Below are 17,268 nucleotides of genomic sequence, written 5' to 3' on the forward strand. Positions count from 1 at the left end.
ATTTGGTCAACAATCCTTTATTCACTTTCACATCTCCCAGTTGCTGTTGTAGACATTCAAGCTTTGCAATTGTTTATCTATAGTGGTCTCTTACAAACAGCCTGTTTGACAGGTTTTCTTGATACAGTATGTAGTGGTAAGCCTGCATAATTCATCAGTACCAATAATTCTTTCTAGGTATATATCCACTAAAAAAATACAGAAGAATAGTAAGGTATGGGGAAATTTTGTTAACTAAAAAAATAGAATCCCAGTATAAAGTAAATGTAAGGTTTCATTTAAGTGTTTTTTCAAAGTGTTAAATGTTTTTTTTTAATGACCGGTTTTCCAAGTATTAAGCATCCAAATACTATTATGTTAATTTTGTTTTTAATTGATGTTTTTTTTGATTATTAATTATAATTTTTTATTTTTTTTTTGCATTTAATTTAAGTTAGTTTAATTTTTTCTTGGCTTTAAAATATCTGAATTTAAAATAAACTTCTCTATCTATCTATTTATAATAATATAATGCAAAAAAAATAGGGCACAGGCCCTCTACAAAAATCTTTTAAATTGACAAAAATTATAGGCACTTTCACATTAGTGTTTGTCCAACCTCCACTTGAACAAGTTTAATGAGTTGGTGGTGATGACTTCACAGGGGAGCTTGTTCTAGTGTTGCATTACTCAGTTCTTGAATGCCATTGGCAAAGATCCATTTGGAACCTCCACTTGAAGCTTGATTTTATGACCACACAGGTTTCTGTGGCTAAAGTTGAGAATATAGGTAGCCTTGATGTTTTGTAGACAATGTAGCAAAGCTTGCATACCTTAATGAGGTTTCATTGGTACAGTCAATAAGCTAGTGAAGGAAGCTTGGGCTTGCAGAGCCTATCTTTGTAAGGTAAGTTTCTGTAAGGTAACTTTGTTATTTGTCTTTGAACTATAAGAGCTTCAATGTTTTTTATTTTAAATGGGATGTGTAGTGCAATGACTATATTCAAGGATTGGCTGTACAAGAGCTTTGTAGAGAAGGCAAAGAGTCTTATCATTTCCAAAAGTGAAGTTGCACCTTAAAACTCCTGCAACACAAGTTGATTTCCCAATAATGCTGTTATATTGGATCTTGAAGTCAAGGTTGCTATCAAGGACAACTTCCAAGTCAGCTCCTCTTGGCATGATATGATTTGTAAGTCTCCTAGTCTATATTCATAGTGGATATTAGGCTTCCCTATTATTAACTTATGGCTTTCGTCAATATTGATGTCAATCAGCCAGATGGACATCCATCTATTGAGCTTGTCAAGGCTCTCTTTTAGATATTGTTCATTGTCATCTGTTTTAATTAATTTGTGCAATTTAGTGTCATACTCATTAAGTAAAGTTTCTGAGTTGAGTTCTTCTAATATATAATAGATCTACATGTTCAATAAGATACGGCCATGGACCAAGCCCTGGAGAACACCGTTGAGTACCTTGACTGTGAGTGTGCTTGGGACTTTGTCTGTTGATGTTTTTTGAGACCTTCCAATAAGAAAATGTTTGATCAAATCAAACTTGTGCACTGGAATAATGTTGCAGTACTTTTATAATAGGTGACATTGTTGTACTTTTCAAAGGCCTGTGTAATGTCTATGTAAATTACATCAAATTAATCATCCTCATATGATATTATATTCAAGTTTTCCACTGCCAGAACAAGCTGTAACTTATTGGATCTTCTCTTCAAGAACCTAAATTATTTGCTAGTGAGTATCTTTTTTTTGTGCTGGAGCTCAAGGATGTGGTTATGCAGGTTAGGCTGATTGGACTGTAATTTAGAGGATCTAGGCAGTTTCCCTTTTTCTGCGATGGTATCACTGTTGACTTTTTCCAGATGCTAGGGAGTTCATTTGACTGTAAGGATTTTTGAAAAATCATTGACAGGGACTCTGCAATTAGATCTGTGGTTTCTATTAATACTATGGGGCAAAGTCTGTCTGGACTCAACATTTTGATTATCCTTAGCTCATTGAGTTTCTTCAGTACCACCCATGGGTCTCTCTTGACCCTGAGTGTTTAGTCAGAGCCTTTGATTTGCATGGCGTTTAGTGATGACTGATTTGGCTCCTGAGGGAAGACAATAGTGAAATATGTGTTGAGTAAATCTGCTTTTTCTGTAGATCTTTCAATCAGGATTTCAGTTGTGGGGTCTTTTAAGCTTGGAATATCTTTGCAATGCATTTAGAATTTATGTGGTTCCAAAACATTCTGGGATTGGTCTTGACAGGTTCTGCAAGGTTTTGCTCTTTCATGCTATCTGCTCGCCTGGTTTGTTTTGTCATTTTATTTTGGTAGGGTTGGTCTTTTATATGTTTCTCCTCAGCCTGAGACATGATGGAGAGAAATTTGGAGTATATTTTGTCACAAATTTTAGTTGAATTGAACTCTTTTTCCCAATTCACTGTGCTGAAATCAATACTCAGTGCATTGAACTCTGCTAGTTTGTAATTTTCAATTGGTGTTTTTTTTTGTCTTTGATTACATTGGACAATATATTTTATACTACAAAGAACTTAATATTCTGTACCAGTTGTTCGATCGGGTTTATATACTATCAATTATGAATTGTTTTTCAATGGCAGATTGAATAGCAGTAGCTTTTGGTTGGCTCTAAGATCAATTGGTTCAGATGAGAGTTAATCACCGCTTCTTTGAATTTAGCCTTGGGTGATGTTGGATTGTGTCAGTGCATTTGTTGTCTAGACCAGTTGATTTTTGGTAGGTTGAAGTTGCCCATGATGACTACATTTGATAAGTTTTTGCTGCAAATTTCAGTAATTTCTGCAAGCAAGAGCAAGTAATTTTCAAGACAGCTATTGGGATTCTAAGCTTGAGATTTATTCCATCAGTTGCTTTTATTTTCGGTCAGATACTTTCTTGGGACAGTTGATTTCCTCTGGGACTTCAAAGGGTAGCTTGGATACTCTCTTCCAGTTTGCTGTTCAATGTTTCTCTCTAGCACCATGTAATTTGAAATCTGTAGCTCTGGGAGTAGAGGCAGGTATCTGCTATTTTTTGGTTTCACCTCAGCTATTTCAACTACATGGGGATCTTTAGCACTTGCAATCTATCTCACTTCGTCAATCTTGCTTAGCAGAGATTCAGAATTAAAATAAAGTCATTTAATTCCAGCTAAGGAATTCTCTTTGGTAATTTCTCTGCTCTAAGGTCATTTTTTGAGCCGTCCACTATCAATTTAATGGTCCTACATCTGTGATAAAAAAAATTCAACATTCAAAGAAGTGCTTGCAGCTGCTCCTTTGTTTTAGGTTTGGACATATCATTAATGGCTTGGATTTTCTCAGGGTCTGGCTTGATGCCATCTTTGCTGATCATACTGCCAAAATAGCAAACCTTTTCCAGACCAAAATAACACTTCCTTTTGTTGAATTTTATGCCAGACCTCCTGGCCTGCTTCAGAACGTCTTCAAGCCATGTTCTTTTCGAGAACTTCAATATATTAGGAGATCATCAATGCACAACCATTGGAGGCCCTCAAATGTATGTTTCATTCTTTGCTGGAACTTGTCTTGTGCTGATATTAATTGGGAAGGATACCTTTTCCATTGATATCTGCCATAGACTGTGTTCAATGTTGTCAGATATGAAGCCTTCTCAGACAGTTGAGGTATCAAGTAGCCTGAACATGCATCTAGCTTGGTGAAATGAGCAGCTCCATTCAGATTACTAGTAGCACCATTAAAAGGTGGGATTGGATATTATAGTTAATTAATTACTTTGTTTAAGTCATCTGTGTTGAGTCGCAGACATACACCTCTATCTCTCTATTTGGTCATGACCATAGCATTAACCAACCCACGTGGTTAGCTGAATTTCTCAATAATTTCTAGATTTTCATTGCAGACAAGTTTGTCCCTGAGCTTGTCTCTCATTGATAGTGGCAGCTTTCTTGCAGGGTGTACTATAGGGGTGACATCCTCTTTCAAATGAATTTCACAGTCTCTTGCAAGCTTTCCAATCCCTTCAAAAACGTAATTATATGCTTTTTGGATGATCTTGCTCCTTCTGCTTCTCAGCATTGTGGATAAGTTTCACCAAATTCCAATCTGCATTCTTTCAGTCTAATAATGGGAGTGGTTCTGGATGTCGCTTTATAGAATGTCTGAAGTTGAATTTGTCCTTGTCGGTAGCAACACTGCAAATCATAGGTTCCAAGTGAAGGTATCTGGGAACCACAGTAAGTTGTGAGTCTATGTCTGGTTGTCTGTAATACTGCCTTAGGGGATTGCATTTCAAGGTAATGCTTTGGGATTAAGTTTGCTGGGGCACCAGTATCAACATTAAAATCCACCTTTATCTGTCCATTAATGGTTATGGTCCTGGTTGATTGCTTAGAGATATAGGCTAAGTCTGATTCTTCCTTTGAATTAGATCTAGATGGGCATTCTCCACCTGCTTCATACACACTATGCTGATCTTCAATAGCATTCACTGTTCTGCTTTTGCAAACCCTGGCAAAGTGGTTGACTGATATAAGTTTTGCAAAAAACTTCCCTTTTGCAGGTCAGACATTATGTTTATTAAATTGCCAACCACAAAAATAGCTATTTGGATTTTTGGCTACTAGCTTTTTTTGCAGTTTCTTGATATAGAGTTAGTTTCTTGCTTTATTTCTTGTTTCTCTTCAAATATTTTTAGTTGAGCTTGGGTTGTTTCACAGGTTAGGCAGATTGTTATGGCCCTTTCAAGTGTTAGTTGACTACCTTCTGCTAACTATCTCTCACAGATTTTTGTATTCTTTACACCACAGATAATCTTCTCCCAAATCTCCTCAGTGTATCCACAAGTTTTGACAAGGATCTTAAGTTTGGTAATAAATCTGTCCGCACTATCTATTTTCAGTTGTTCTCTTTTCTGAAACACAGAATGTGATAAAACTTGGTTGTGTTTTGGTACAGCATAGTCTTTGAAATATTTAATATATATAGATATTTTATTTAGTTAATCAACTATAACATGAAGTGTGTTGGGTATTTCATGTCCTCTTTCTCCAACCCATATAAGGAGATAAGCACATTGCAGCTTTTCAGTCTTCCGTTCTGAAGAACATTAGAACATAATTAGAGCATTATCGTTGAATTTTGTTTACTCACTTTTCAAATTCTCTGCATCCCAAGTGGTTGAACGTTTTTAAACGTCTAATGTTAGATTTTTATCTGTGGCACTACTTAAAAATTGATTGCAATCATAGACTGAAGCCCCAGTACATGTAAAATAAAACACACAATAGTTAAGCAAAGCAAAGCACATGGGGTAGTATTTACATTTGAAAGGGGAAAAGCGCATGTGGGCTAGCTGGGCAATACTACAGTGCTAGTAGTTTTTTATACTAACATCATTTCACATCATTATAATAAATGCATATTCTTTGAATCAGACCGAGTAAAATTAAATTTCTACTAGTGGCTATAGGGCAGCTGTTTTTTAATCTGGGCAAATTGACATTATTTGGATAAATATTATTTATGAATATGAAAGAATACTACATTTTTCTCTGAAGATAAAATAAAAACCAATGAACTATAAGAAAATTGTAAGGTTACATAAAATATAAATACACTTAGAAGCAAATAGCACTTACTAATATGTTGTACTTGGAATACTAAACGGCTCTTGATGTACATTCTTTTGTCAACCCGTATGAACTTAGTATGTTTTTATTTACTTTAATCCTCCCCTCAGCCTCTCCGAAAAGATTCACCTTAGTTCGTACGTTTTGGTTTATTTCATTGACTCAGTAAAATTTTGATTCCCCCTTAAGTTTCATAATACCTAACCTTAGTATACTTTCCCCTTTTGGATATTAAATAAAAAAAACAAGTTTATTTTAAATGAAAGTTAGTAGTAATATTAAGACTTGAAAACAAACAGAAATTATTAAATATAATAACGGGGTTAGCACCGTCTTTACACCTCGCTCTGTACACTAATGTTCATTGTTTCTTTCTAAAATAGAGTGTTTATTCATTGTTGGCCGTTCTCGTAAATAGTACGGCAGTGAGGAAGGGACAGCCCCTTTCACATTAGAAATAATTTCTATTTGCTTCAAGTTTTAATGTTGCTCATTACTTTTAGTTAAAAAAAAACTTGTTTTTTATATTTAATTTCTGACCATTTTTAAATTAATAAATGGCTTTCTCGCAAGTTGTTTAATTTTATTTACAAACGTTTTTATTAGTAATAAATATACGTAACTTGCGAATTAACTTACGTAATGAACTTCTATATTGTTAAATTTTTATTACGTATGTTAGGGAAGGTTCACCCCCCTAGCCAATACCTTGCTGTTTATGTTAAAGTTTAAATTTTTTTCTAATACTTTAAGAATGACCCTGTAATAACAAAGGCTGTTAATTACGATAAATAGTTCTTATGAAAGCACTAAAAAGACTTTAGCGCATAGAGCGAAGTAGCAATGTCCCTTCCCCCATGAAAACTTCGTCCATGGAAAGATCCTCCCACCTAACCCCCAATCCACCCCCCCCTCCCTCCCTCCCCCCACTACCAGAAAAATCCCCCTGAAAACGTTTGTATACTTCCCAATAACCAAAAGTATTATAATAATAATAATTATAATACATTGCAAAAACAGGCTTGCACCTCTATCTACAAAAATTCAAATAATTAAATGCTTTTTCACCATAATGATTGTCAATCTTGTTCTTAAATGCATTGACTGAATCTGAGTTTACAGTGTCTGATGGTAGTGCATTCCACTAGGAGACAATGTGGTTCCTGAATGCCCAACTACCAACATCTCTTCTGAAACTTTCATTGGTTATCTTAAACTCATAACATCACAGCCCATTATTCTTGAATGTTGTTATTATAGAAACATCGGGTAAGGTCCAAAACGTGCAGCCACTCTCTCAGATACTGTTGTGTATTGAGTGATAATGATAGACATAGTTATTATATTTTTGACCATCATAAACAAAATTGTTTTCTCTAAATTTTGATCGGGTGACTTTTGGAATAAAAATTAGTGTTATGGGGGGCCTAGTTGCCCTCCATTTTTCGATCACTTAAACAGGGCACTAGAACTTTTAATTTCCTTTCGAATGAGCCCTCTTGCAATATTCTAGGATCACTGTGTTGTACAATCACCCCTGGGAAAAAAAAACAGAAAAACAAATAAAAGCGCATCCATGATCTTTCTTCAGGCCAAAAATACAAAATTCCACATTTTTACAGATAGGAGCTCGAAACCTCTACAGGAGGCTTCTCAGATATTTTGAATCTGATGATGTTATTTTCATTAAGGTTCTATGACTTTTAGGGGATGTTTCCTTCTTTTTTCGAAAATAAGGCAAATTTTCTCAGGTAGGTAACTTTTGATTGGTAAGACTAAATTTGATGAAATTTATATATTTGAAATCACCATAAAAATTTGATTCTTTTGATGTATATTGGCATCAAAATTTCTTTTTTTAGAGTTTCGGCTACTATTGAGCCAGGTCGCTCCTTGCTTTACAGTTTGTTACCACAAACTGTTTGACCAAGAGTAAAGTATGCCCCCCCCCTTTTACAAAATCTTTATTGAGACAATGGTTGAATTGCATAGCTTACGATCCTTGTTCTATGTTTTTTTTGTTATTCTCAGAGGCATAGATATCTGACAATTAACTTGTTCTGATGAAAATTTATATGTCAATTGTGTCTCATCTTTTTTTAGGGGAATAAGGGGATGTAGTGGGGGGAGTGTAACTGACTTTTGAAACTTGAAATGAATATTAGAGTTGTTATTGCCCAAAAAAATTCGCCGCCTCCAAAGTTATTACAGCAAATGCTTACATATGAAGTGCCTTGGTAGACAATAACATAAACAGCTCTACATATATGCTAAAATCTATTAAATATAAATCAGTTACAAGATCTATTATCTTAGAGATCACCACTAAGAGTACTATTGTCTTTGTTCATGTTTTAGCAATAGGAGTCACATCCTTATTGCCCTCTTGAATGTGTCATAAGTAAGCACTGTCTTGCTGCAGGTTCTTAAAAATACATTTTCATGCTCCAATTAGGTTTGGTCCATTTGCATCCATTTTGGAGAATGAGTGAAATTATTTTTGTTGTGAAAATAGCAAAAAAAATGACAACTTATTAAGCAGGAGAATAAATATATCTACACTAGATAAGGAACTTACTTGTTTTTTAAACATTTAAACTGTCAGGACTGTTATTGAAATAATTTTGTAAGGCTTTTGAAAAAAGAACATGATCAAGATATGAGATACAAAACATCTTTTTAGACCCCAGTTTATGCTACTATATAGTCTTAAATAATCACTCTGCTGTTGCAATCTATTGTTCAGTCTTTTAATAGTTTGTGTAATGTAATTTTTATTTGATCAAAAACACAGGTTTCCGACCTTAGTTTTTTTGTTATCAATGAATAGAAAGATCATAAAAGAATAATATTTCCCTCTTATTTCCATTTTTGAAGATTTTAAACGTCCTCGATCAACAATGTTAGTACAACATTGGTCGAGCTTCTCTCCACATCGATTATAATAGATTTTATATTTTCTAGGCAGACCAGTGTAACTGATGAGGACTATATCCAAGTCTTATTGTTGGTATTCTATATGTGTCAAAAGCTTTTAACTCATTGAAAAGAATCTGTTATTCACTCTCTTCAAATTTCAAATATTTATAATAAAGATGTCTTGTCTTAATCATCCAATATTAAATATGGTAACTTGTCTAATCATTTTTTTTACATTTTTTGATGTTTTTTTTTCTTTTTGTTCTCTCCTGTGATTATAAGTTAAAAAAAAAAAGAAAAGAAAAAATACTTTTTAGTTACACCTTCATCCTTTTTAATCAAATAGATGTAACCAGCCAAAAACTATACAAACTTAATTTTTAGGTTTAAAGTTTCAAGTTTTGAAGACAAATGATCCATTGCGACAGAAATATCCCCCCTGCCCATTCCTGTAGGCAGGCATAATAAACAAAATTCCTTCCAAAGTCGGTCATTATAAGTCATACACAATTTGTCTAATTTCCGGTTTTACATTCAATTCAGTTGGTTTGCCTAAATTGTATATTAAAATGTCTCTGGAGTGTCCAAATTGTATTTAAAATTGTATTTGAAATAAAAGACGAAAAATTAGCAAAAAACGTTTTTGTGTGCAAAGATATGTTACAAGATGGTTATATATTAGCAACAGTACAACAGGTATCACCTACTATTGGTCATCACTTTCATTTACTTCACTACTAGATTTTGTAGAGTATTTTATCAAGCATTAAAGGATAAGCAAGTTAAGGGTAAGGAAAGGGTAAACAAGCAAGCAGCAGAAAAGATAAGCGTCAAACTTCAGGCATAAAGCATCTATTGCGACCTGTGCATCTACGCAGTAACTACAATATAAGTAGTATAATTCCGAAAGACACCGGAGACTCATCACTTTAACTAAGAACTCGGCATATTCCTTTTTTCTTACCTATGGTTTTGTGATTTTTTTAAAGTGACGGTACAGTCTAAGATTTAACCTAGTTAGTGACTTTGAAATCCCTCCTGATATAGTTGTCTTCAAGGACGTATATGCTGAGACCTTTGTTGTATTCTCTTTGCAATATTATGTCGTATTTTTATTGTGCAGATTTCTTGGCTGGTGATTTAATCTTTGTTTCTAAAAATATTATTCCTGCAGACTACTCGTCTGATTGGTTGTGATGAATAGACTGGACTTTTCTAGAAACTCTCTGGATTGTTAAAGTATCTTTGAAACTTTTACATCTATCAATGATAACTTGGTTGTTTGATTAGAAGGTCCAGTCATTTGTACTTTATATGGGGCGTATAAACTTCCTATTGCGTTGGTATACCACTCCATCTTCTGTCTCTACAGTCACTGAATAGTTGCTCAACTCATCATATATATGGGTTAATGTGGCATTGATCCATCTTTTATTTGATTGTCCATTTTCATTGAGCCTTACTGGTTGACCTGGTGTTAATGGCTTGAGTGTGTACCCCTGTCATATGACTCTTCCTTAGCTTATTGCTACTTTTGTCTGGCTGCCTTTTACTCCTCTATTGGCACAGCTTTGGCATAAAGCTAGTTTCTATTGAGGATATTGCTGATCTTAGCTGTCTGATCAGAAGTTGTGATGGGGATGCTAAGTTGTCTATAGGAGTGTTACAATATTTTAGTAGCCTATGGTAAGGTATGGGTCTGATTTGTCAGCTAATGCTTTAGACATGAGCCTCTTGACTGTTTGGACTGCCTTTTTACTGAGGCCATTGCTCTGAGGGTATTTGGGGCTGGACGTGCGGTATGTGATTCTCCATTGCTTTTTAAATTTTCTGAAGTTGTCTGCTGGAAACTCGGGGCTGGTGGTATATTTAAGTATTTTTTGTATCCTGTGTTGTTCGTATTGTTTCTTCAGCTTGGTAATAATGCTCAATGACTTGGTACTGTTTGGTGTATTAACTTCAATGCATCAGTTGTAGTAGTTGTTAGTTGAAAAATAAATACTTCCTCCCTACAACGATAAATCAGTACTAACACGTTTTCATGGATACTCGGGAACGTCTGAGTTCTTGAGGGGCTCCTTTTGCTGGCACGCACTACACTGTTGACATATTTCACATCCTGAGATGTACTTAGTTATGTCAGCAGTGATGTTTGGCCAAAAAACACATGAGCATGCACGTTGTTTTGTTTTGACAATTCCGAGGTGGGCCGTGAGAAGACGGGACATGATTTCTTGGCACATGCTTTTACGTATTATAATTCGATCCCCTTTTAGGAGAATGCCATGGTTTGTGACTAGTTCATTCCTGTAGTTCCAATACTCCTGAAATTCAGTTGGGTAATCCTTTTTTTGTTCTGGCAATCCGTTTTTGATTGTTTCATCTAGAATGTTCATCTCTTTATCATGTTTTAAACTATTTCTTATGCTGTGCACCATCTGGTCTTTTATGGGGATGCTTTTGACAATGTTATGCACGTGTAGCTCTGCCTGTAGTTCTTCTTCTGGGTCTCTGTCTGTCATATGCAAACGTGAGAGGGCATCAGCCACAGGGATTTCTGATCCAGGTCCCTATGTAAATCTCATGTCATATGAATGAAAACCATTATTTGTTATAGTGTGGATAAGGCTTGCCTGAAGGGTTTTCTCAGAATATATTCTAAGGGATTGTGGTCTATAATCACCAAAATTTTTCGGCCAAGTATAAAGACCTATTGGTGAAAATGCTTACTTGAAAACACTATGCCTAGTTGCCCTTTCTCTGTTTGAGAATATATTTGTTCTGAGTAACTTAAAAATAGCGAACCAAATTCAACCTCGTCATCTGTTACTACTAGTTTGATTCCTAGTCCGTTGTACGATGCGTCGACTGTTGTATCAATTTTTGAGCACTTGTCATCAAGACAAGAAAGTTTTTCATATAAATATTATGAAATACTATGGCAGATATTACTGTGTACCTTTTTCCTGGTAAATTCTGCTATTTTACTAAGTTCTCGCCAAGATTGATTCAGGATGAATAAATTTGGTATATATTTAGAAAGATAACTAATCATCCCAAGCAATGTCTTGAGCTCTTCTTTGTTTTTTGGCTCGAATATTCTTGCAGTAGCTCTGGTTTTATTAGCATCCGGTTTTACACCCTTGGTGGTACGCAGATGCCCAAAGTGTGGTAGAATTTTTGCATTGAATTTGCATTTGTCTCCGTTGACTCTCTGGAGAACTACTCTCAATTGCATGTCTAGATTTTTTTGCTTGTTCCTACACCTGCTATGTCACCTACTATTAGACCCATTCCTAATCCTTCAAAGACCTCCTCTATTTGACGTTGGTATTCATCCTGTGTAGGCATTATTCTAAACGGGTATTTTGTCCATTTGAATCTTCCAAACATTGTATTGGATGTTGTAAGCTCTGATGAGGCATCATCAAGAACCATTGACCAATACCCATTCCTAGCATCCAATCTGAATAGATTTTGGGCCCCATGACATTTGTTGGCAATATCGTCAAAGGTTAGTATTGGATAATTTGGCCTTTGTAATGACAAATAAGTTGACCCACTCTGTTGGCTCATTCACCTTTTTCATTACTCCACAGCAGATTAGTCATTCCATTTTGTTCTTTAGTTTATTTTGAAGTGCTAGAGGTACTCTTTTTGTTGACTGTACTGATGGTAGAGCTGACGGCTTCAGATGAGTCCTACATGTTCCTAGAATTTTTCCAATGTTTTTAAATACATCCTTGTATTCTGCCAAAACTTTATCATTGGTCTTGGATATTTGTGTCTGCTCGGTTATATATGAAATTCTTTAAATTCATCAATACACCAATCTGTTTGCTAAGTAAGGGGTTCTTATCTGTGTCAACTGAATAGAAATCGTGTGATTGTGGTTCCTTTTCCTTGTACTGAACATCTGATTGACATGGGCTAGTAACTTTCAATATCTCACCAGAATAACTTGCCAGTATATTTACCGTTAGTATTACTTCTGGCCTTTGGCACATCTTGTTAAGGGTGTGAGTCGGTATAATGATGGCTTTTGCACCTCGTCCAATTTTAAATTCCACATTATTTTCTTCATCTTTCAGATACATTTAGGGAACAGGTTTGTTACATGTTTCCACTTTGCTCTGAATGCTTTCAATGACATACTGTGATGGTGTGTTATCAACGTTTTCTTCTTTTTCCATGCTATGAACTTTCCGTTGACTACTTCCGCGCGGTCTGGTAAAGCGGTTTTGGTTCTTCTATTTTATCCAGCCTTTTTCTCTAGTTCGGCATTGATGACTTATTGGAAACTCCACCATAAGTTTAGCACGTTGGCCACTCGACTGCAGCCTTTGATGAACAGAAATGACAAGGTGTAAAACTTCTGCCTCTTTTTTTACATTTTCGCCCATGTCTTGCTACAGTATCCACCTCATGCTTTACATGCACTTCTTCATGTTCCTGGTTAGACATGATCATTAGCTGGGCTCAGGTCTGTCCTGCAGCTCTACATATAGCTATTGCACGAGTTATAGTTTATCCTTCACCTTCACTAAGTAATCGTTAATGAATTTTTTCCCGCATAACTCCAAACACTAGTCTGTCTCTAATCATTTCATCAGTTGTTGTTTCAAATGCACAGTCCTTTGCTTTAATGCGTGGCTCAGCAAGTCATTGATGTATTGTTTTATTGTCTTTCATTACATTTATGGAACTGGTACCTGGCAAATATTGAATTTGCAAGTGGTTTAACCTGTTCATTAAATTTTCTTAGATTTGCTATAACTTTGCTTATTTCACTGGCAGTGAATGTCTATGTATTGAAAATCTCTACGCTTTTCTCACCTGACTATATCAGTAAATATGAACATTTCACTGCATCCTCTTTTCCACTTAGTGGTCCTGTGAAAATGAGTTCAGTATGTTGCTTGAAGTGTGACCATGCAACTTTCAAGTTTGTCGCATCCCAGTCTATAGAAGGGCAAGCTCCAAGTTCCATACTGTATTCCTTATACTTCTGACATCATGTTGAGTAGTTCATCAAGAATTAAGGGGGAAGAAAGGTAAGAGTAAACAATGGATAAATAAGCAACCAGCAGAAAAGTCAAGAATCAAAAATTAAGGGTTAAGCAACTATTGTTACTCCAGCGTCTACATAATAAATATAATTTACAAAACATAATAAATACTGAAAAGTAGTAATGGAGATTTTAACTAGATAACTCTTCAGTTTCGAATCCTTTGTCAGACATAAACTATTGAGAATTATGGCGAAAGATGGAGCTCTGTAGGACCTTATTGACATTCTTTGAAGATGTTGTATATATACACAGGCAGAGGTCAGCATTTTGTACCAGGACCTTTTTCAGGTTACTTGGGGGTCTAGGTGTATATAAAACGAGGGCGAGGGGGGCGTGCGCCCACCTCACTGATCTGTCAGTATAGTACTGTAATTAATAAATGCCCTGGTGCATGAAGTAAAATGTCTCCACCTTCCAGTAAATTGGCATCACCTATTTTGCGCCGCCTCCCCTAAAAAAAGTCCTGGAGCCAGCCTTGGCTGTGTCTGGTATCAAGCAAGAATATTCCTGGTTGCTTAAACTATTCAACTTCTTGATTGACAGAATAATGTATAAGGTCTTGAAAAATTTCAAGAAAGTCTTCTTAGGTGAAACACAGTCTTTTTTGAAAAGTTCGCCAGACAAGATATCTCAATAAAAATCAAAGTCAGAGTCTACATTGCAAACGTGCGAGCTGTACAACTGTACTTCTGCGAGACATGGCTGATCAAGGCTGAAGAGGCTAAAGCTCTCGAATTTTTAAATCTCTGTTACCTTTGCTTCTTACTTTAAATTCCAAAAAGGCCTAGAATTTCCATTAGTGAAGAAAGAAGCTGCAGTGGCCAGTCCGGAGGGCTCTCAAGCTATTATCATCATAATACTTCACTTCAAGATTCTTAGTGAAACTTTGTGTTGCTCTAAAGGAAGTATATTTTTAGATGTCTTCTTCTGGGAGGTAGCTCCATCATTTTGAGATTATTGAGGAGGAAAGAAAGGAAATTTTGACAAAAATTCAAAAAGGACTGTGGAGAACTTTCTTGAGGCATGGTTGGAGATTGACAGGAACAAGCTAAAGACGAGTATGGAAGTTGTAGCCATAAGGGCATTATAGTTGTTGGACGAAATTAAATAGACCATTGGTGTCAGGCTGGAAAGTTTTTGTCTGGTATTCCCTGAAAGAAAGTAAGAAAGTGAATATATGGTGGGAAAATACAGGGGAAATGTACTGATGGACACTTCATAGGACATAAGAAAGAAGTTACATTGTAATCATAATTACACTAAATACACAAATAGATTATATAACATTAACTTGTTTAAGTTTCCTAGAGAGTTTTGATTGTCTTCATTTCATTTTTCAAATTTTACGGTAAGTAATATAAGTGTTATCTGGTTTTAACGAAAAATTTTTATGGTTAGGCTACAATACATTTTCGACCTTATATTGCTTTGAATACATGCGGCAAAACAAAAGAGAGTAAATGTTCGACGGTTCCTTGATAAAGTAATATAAGTTTAACTTTATTAAGTATTATGATAAAAGTTTTACTGAATTTAGTCACTTATTATCTGTAAATTATTTCTAATTTTTTCATCATCTTTAAATCCGCTTTCAAGAATTTATTTTTTTTCATGAATAATGTTCTGCCAACCGGTTGTTGGTGTCCAAAATGAATGGTATTTTATCGTATTTAAAATGAGTACCAGTTTTATTTCAAATTTCAATCAAGCTAAACTTTGTTAAAAGTTCAACTAACTCAATATAAGATTCAATTTTAAAGAAAATATTTTTTAGTAAAATATACAAATTTTTTCCAATGTATTGTGCGCTATTAAAATACATTTTTATTGTTAGAAGTTGGAGACATTTTTCCAAGTGGTGCTTTAGATCATTTTGACATCTCCCAATCGTGATTTTTTCCCAAACTTGAAAATTTTCCAGCGGTTGCTTTTCCCGGTATTTTGGCTCCATGTAAAGTTGAACCTGACTCTCAGGAATTTACCTCCCTCTCTGTTGATAATGAAGGTGAGTATCATTATTTTAATACTTCAGGATCCAGTGAATTGAATAAAAAAATTAGAATTAAGCTAGAAAATTGAATTTCTCAACTCAAATTTAAGTTCTTTGTTAAAGATTACCATAGTTTTCCTATTTAAAACAAAGAAGAAACTTAAATTAAAAAGGACCGGACTCCAAGATCAAAAATTAGTTACGAAAATTTTCTTTTATGCTCTGATTTCATGACATATTGTCACTATTTTTGCCACTTTGTGCTCGTTTTGAGCATAAATTTATTGTCCAGGTTAATTTTTGTTCATCCTTTTTGTTGTTTCTTGGGGTTTGTTGATTCTGCACGTATATAGTAATACATTTTTTTTCTCCAATAGTTCCTATGGGCAAGATAATTCAATGCGATACAATTACTATGCTCTGTATACAACACAATAACTGGGCTCTCTGTGTTTACTTCTTCTCGATTAAAAATTTACAAAAGAACCACAATGTCTAACACCTAAAATAATGTAGGGAGATTTGTTATTAGGTTTTCATTGTTCAGAGGATTAGGTTGGATTAGTCCCATTTTCTACTGGATAGAAGTAGCCAATTCCTCCTGCAAATGAGATTGAGCACTGCTTGAACAAACGTTGGGATTCATGTTTTTAGGGGTTTCAAGTTATGGGAAAGCTGACTTCACTCCTCCCCAGAGTTTTTAGAAAACCGAATAGGAAATTGGTGTCGGAGAAGTGAGCTATTGGAAAAATATCTTATAAAAACACCAAAAAAGAAGACTCTTGTTGAAATGGAAATGAACCACTTTCAATAGCTATATCACCCTAATCGATTGCAAAGAATACCAGGCAGACGGTAAAGTTTTTAGTCGCCTCATCCCCCAGACACTATTCCAATTGATTTGTCTTGTTGGTGCCAGACCATATCTGTGAAAGTACATTAATCGTACCTCATTGTCTCAGTCTGTTCTCTCCATGCACTTTCATCATTAGGTATGTTTTTATAATTACTTAAAATTTTTGAATCATGCTTTTAAAATCTGTATTTGCCCTGCACTGACAGCTCAACTGGCACAAACCTGTGTCTGCGGTTAATTATTCTTAATTTCGAAACTTAAATCACTACAAACAAGAGTTTGGGTATCACCTCTTTCTCTCAACGTAAAAGTCTAAAACTTACTACATCATTGTCACTTTAATAAAAACCAATTTCATTAAAAATATTGTCCTTCTATACTTCATATTGAAAATAAACATCAGAATTATAATAAAATTTTGAACTGACGATTTTTCAGAAATTATTATTATTATGCGTTTAGTTAAATTTATTAGTTCTTTTAAAAGTTGCTCTAGATGAATATAGTTTCACTACAAACAAGATCTTGGATACTGTAACCTTCCTTAAGTGTAACTAAAAACCAAATGTTAACTGTTTCATTGGTGTTTTACTAAAAACAAACTACATTAAAATTGCTTTCTTTTCCATTTCTTACAGCTTTGAAAATAAAAATGAATTTTACGTGAGACATATTCTTATACTGATAAATCTTTCAACAGCTAATATCAATATATATCAAATATTCAGTTGGATGTTATCTATACTTTACAATACTTTCTAAGTTGTATATAGTTTTCAATAAAGCGCCAATGACGCAGGAGGTCTTAGACTTT

General features: G+C 34.8%; 1 protein-coding gene across 1 annotated transcript in view; it reads left to right on the top strand.

Annotated features, from left to right (window-relative positions):
* Positions 1 to 15,489: 15,489 nt before the first annotated feature.
* Positions 15,490 to 17,268, top strand: part of LOC148943996 (uncharacterized) — a 347,461-nt gene continuing 345,682 nt past the window's right edge. Inside the window, exon 1 of the mRNA XM_089101323.1 lies at positions 15,490 to 15,613. The gene's annotated coding sequence lies outside the window, so the exon portion shown is untranslated. The remainder of the gene's footprint in view (positions 15,614 to 17,268) is intronic.

This window comes from Artemia sp. Qi Xiang Cuo, chromosome 15, assembly GCF_049724085.1.
Source record: "Artemia sp. Qi Xiang Cuo chromosome 15, ASM4972408v1, whole genome shotgun sequence".
Lineage (NCBI taxonomy): Eukaryota > Metazoa > Arthropoda > Branchiopoda > Anostraca > Artemiidae > Artemia > Artemia sp. Qi Xiang Cuo.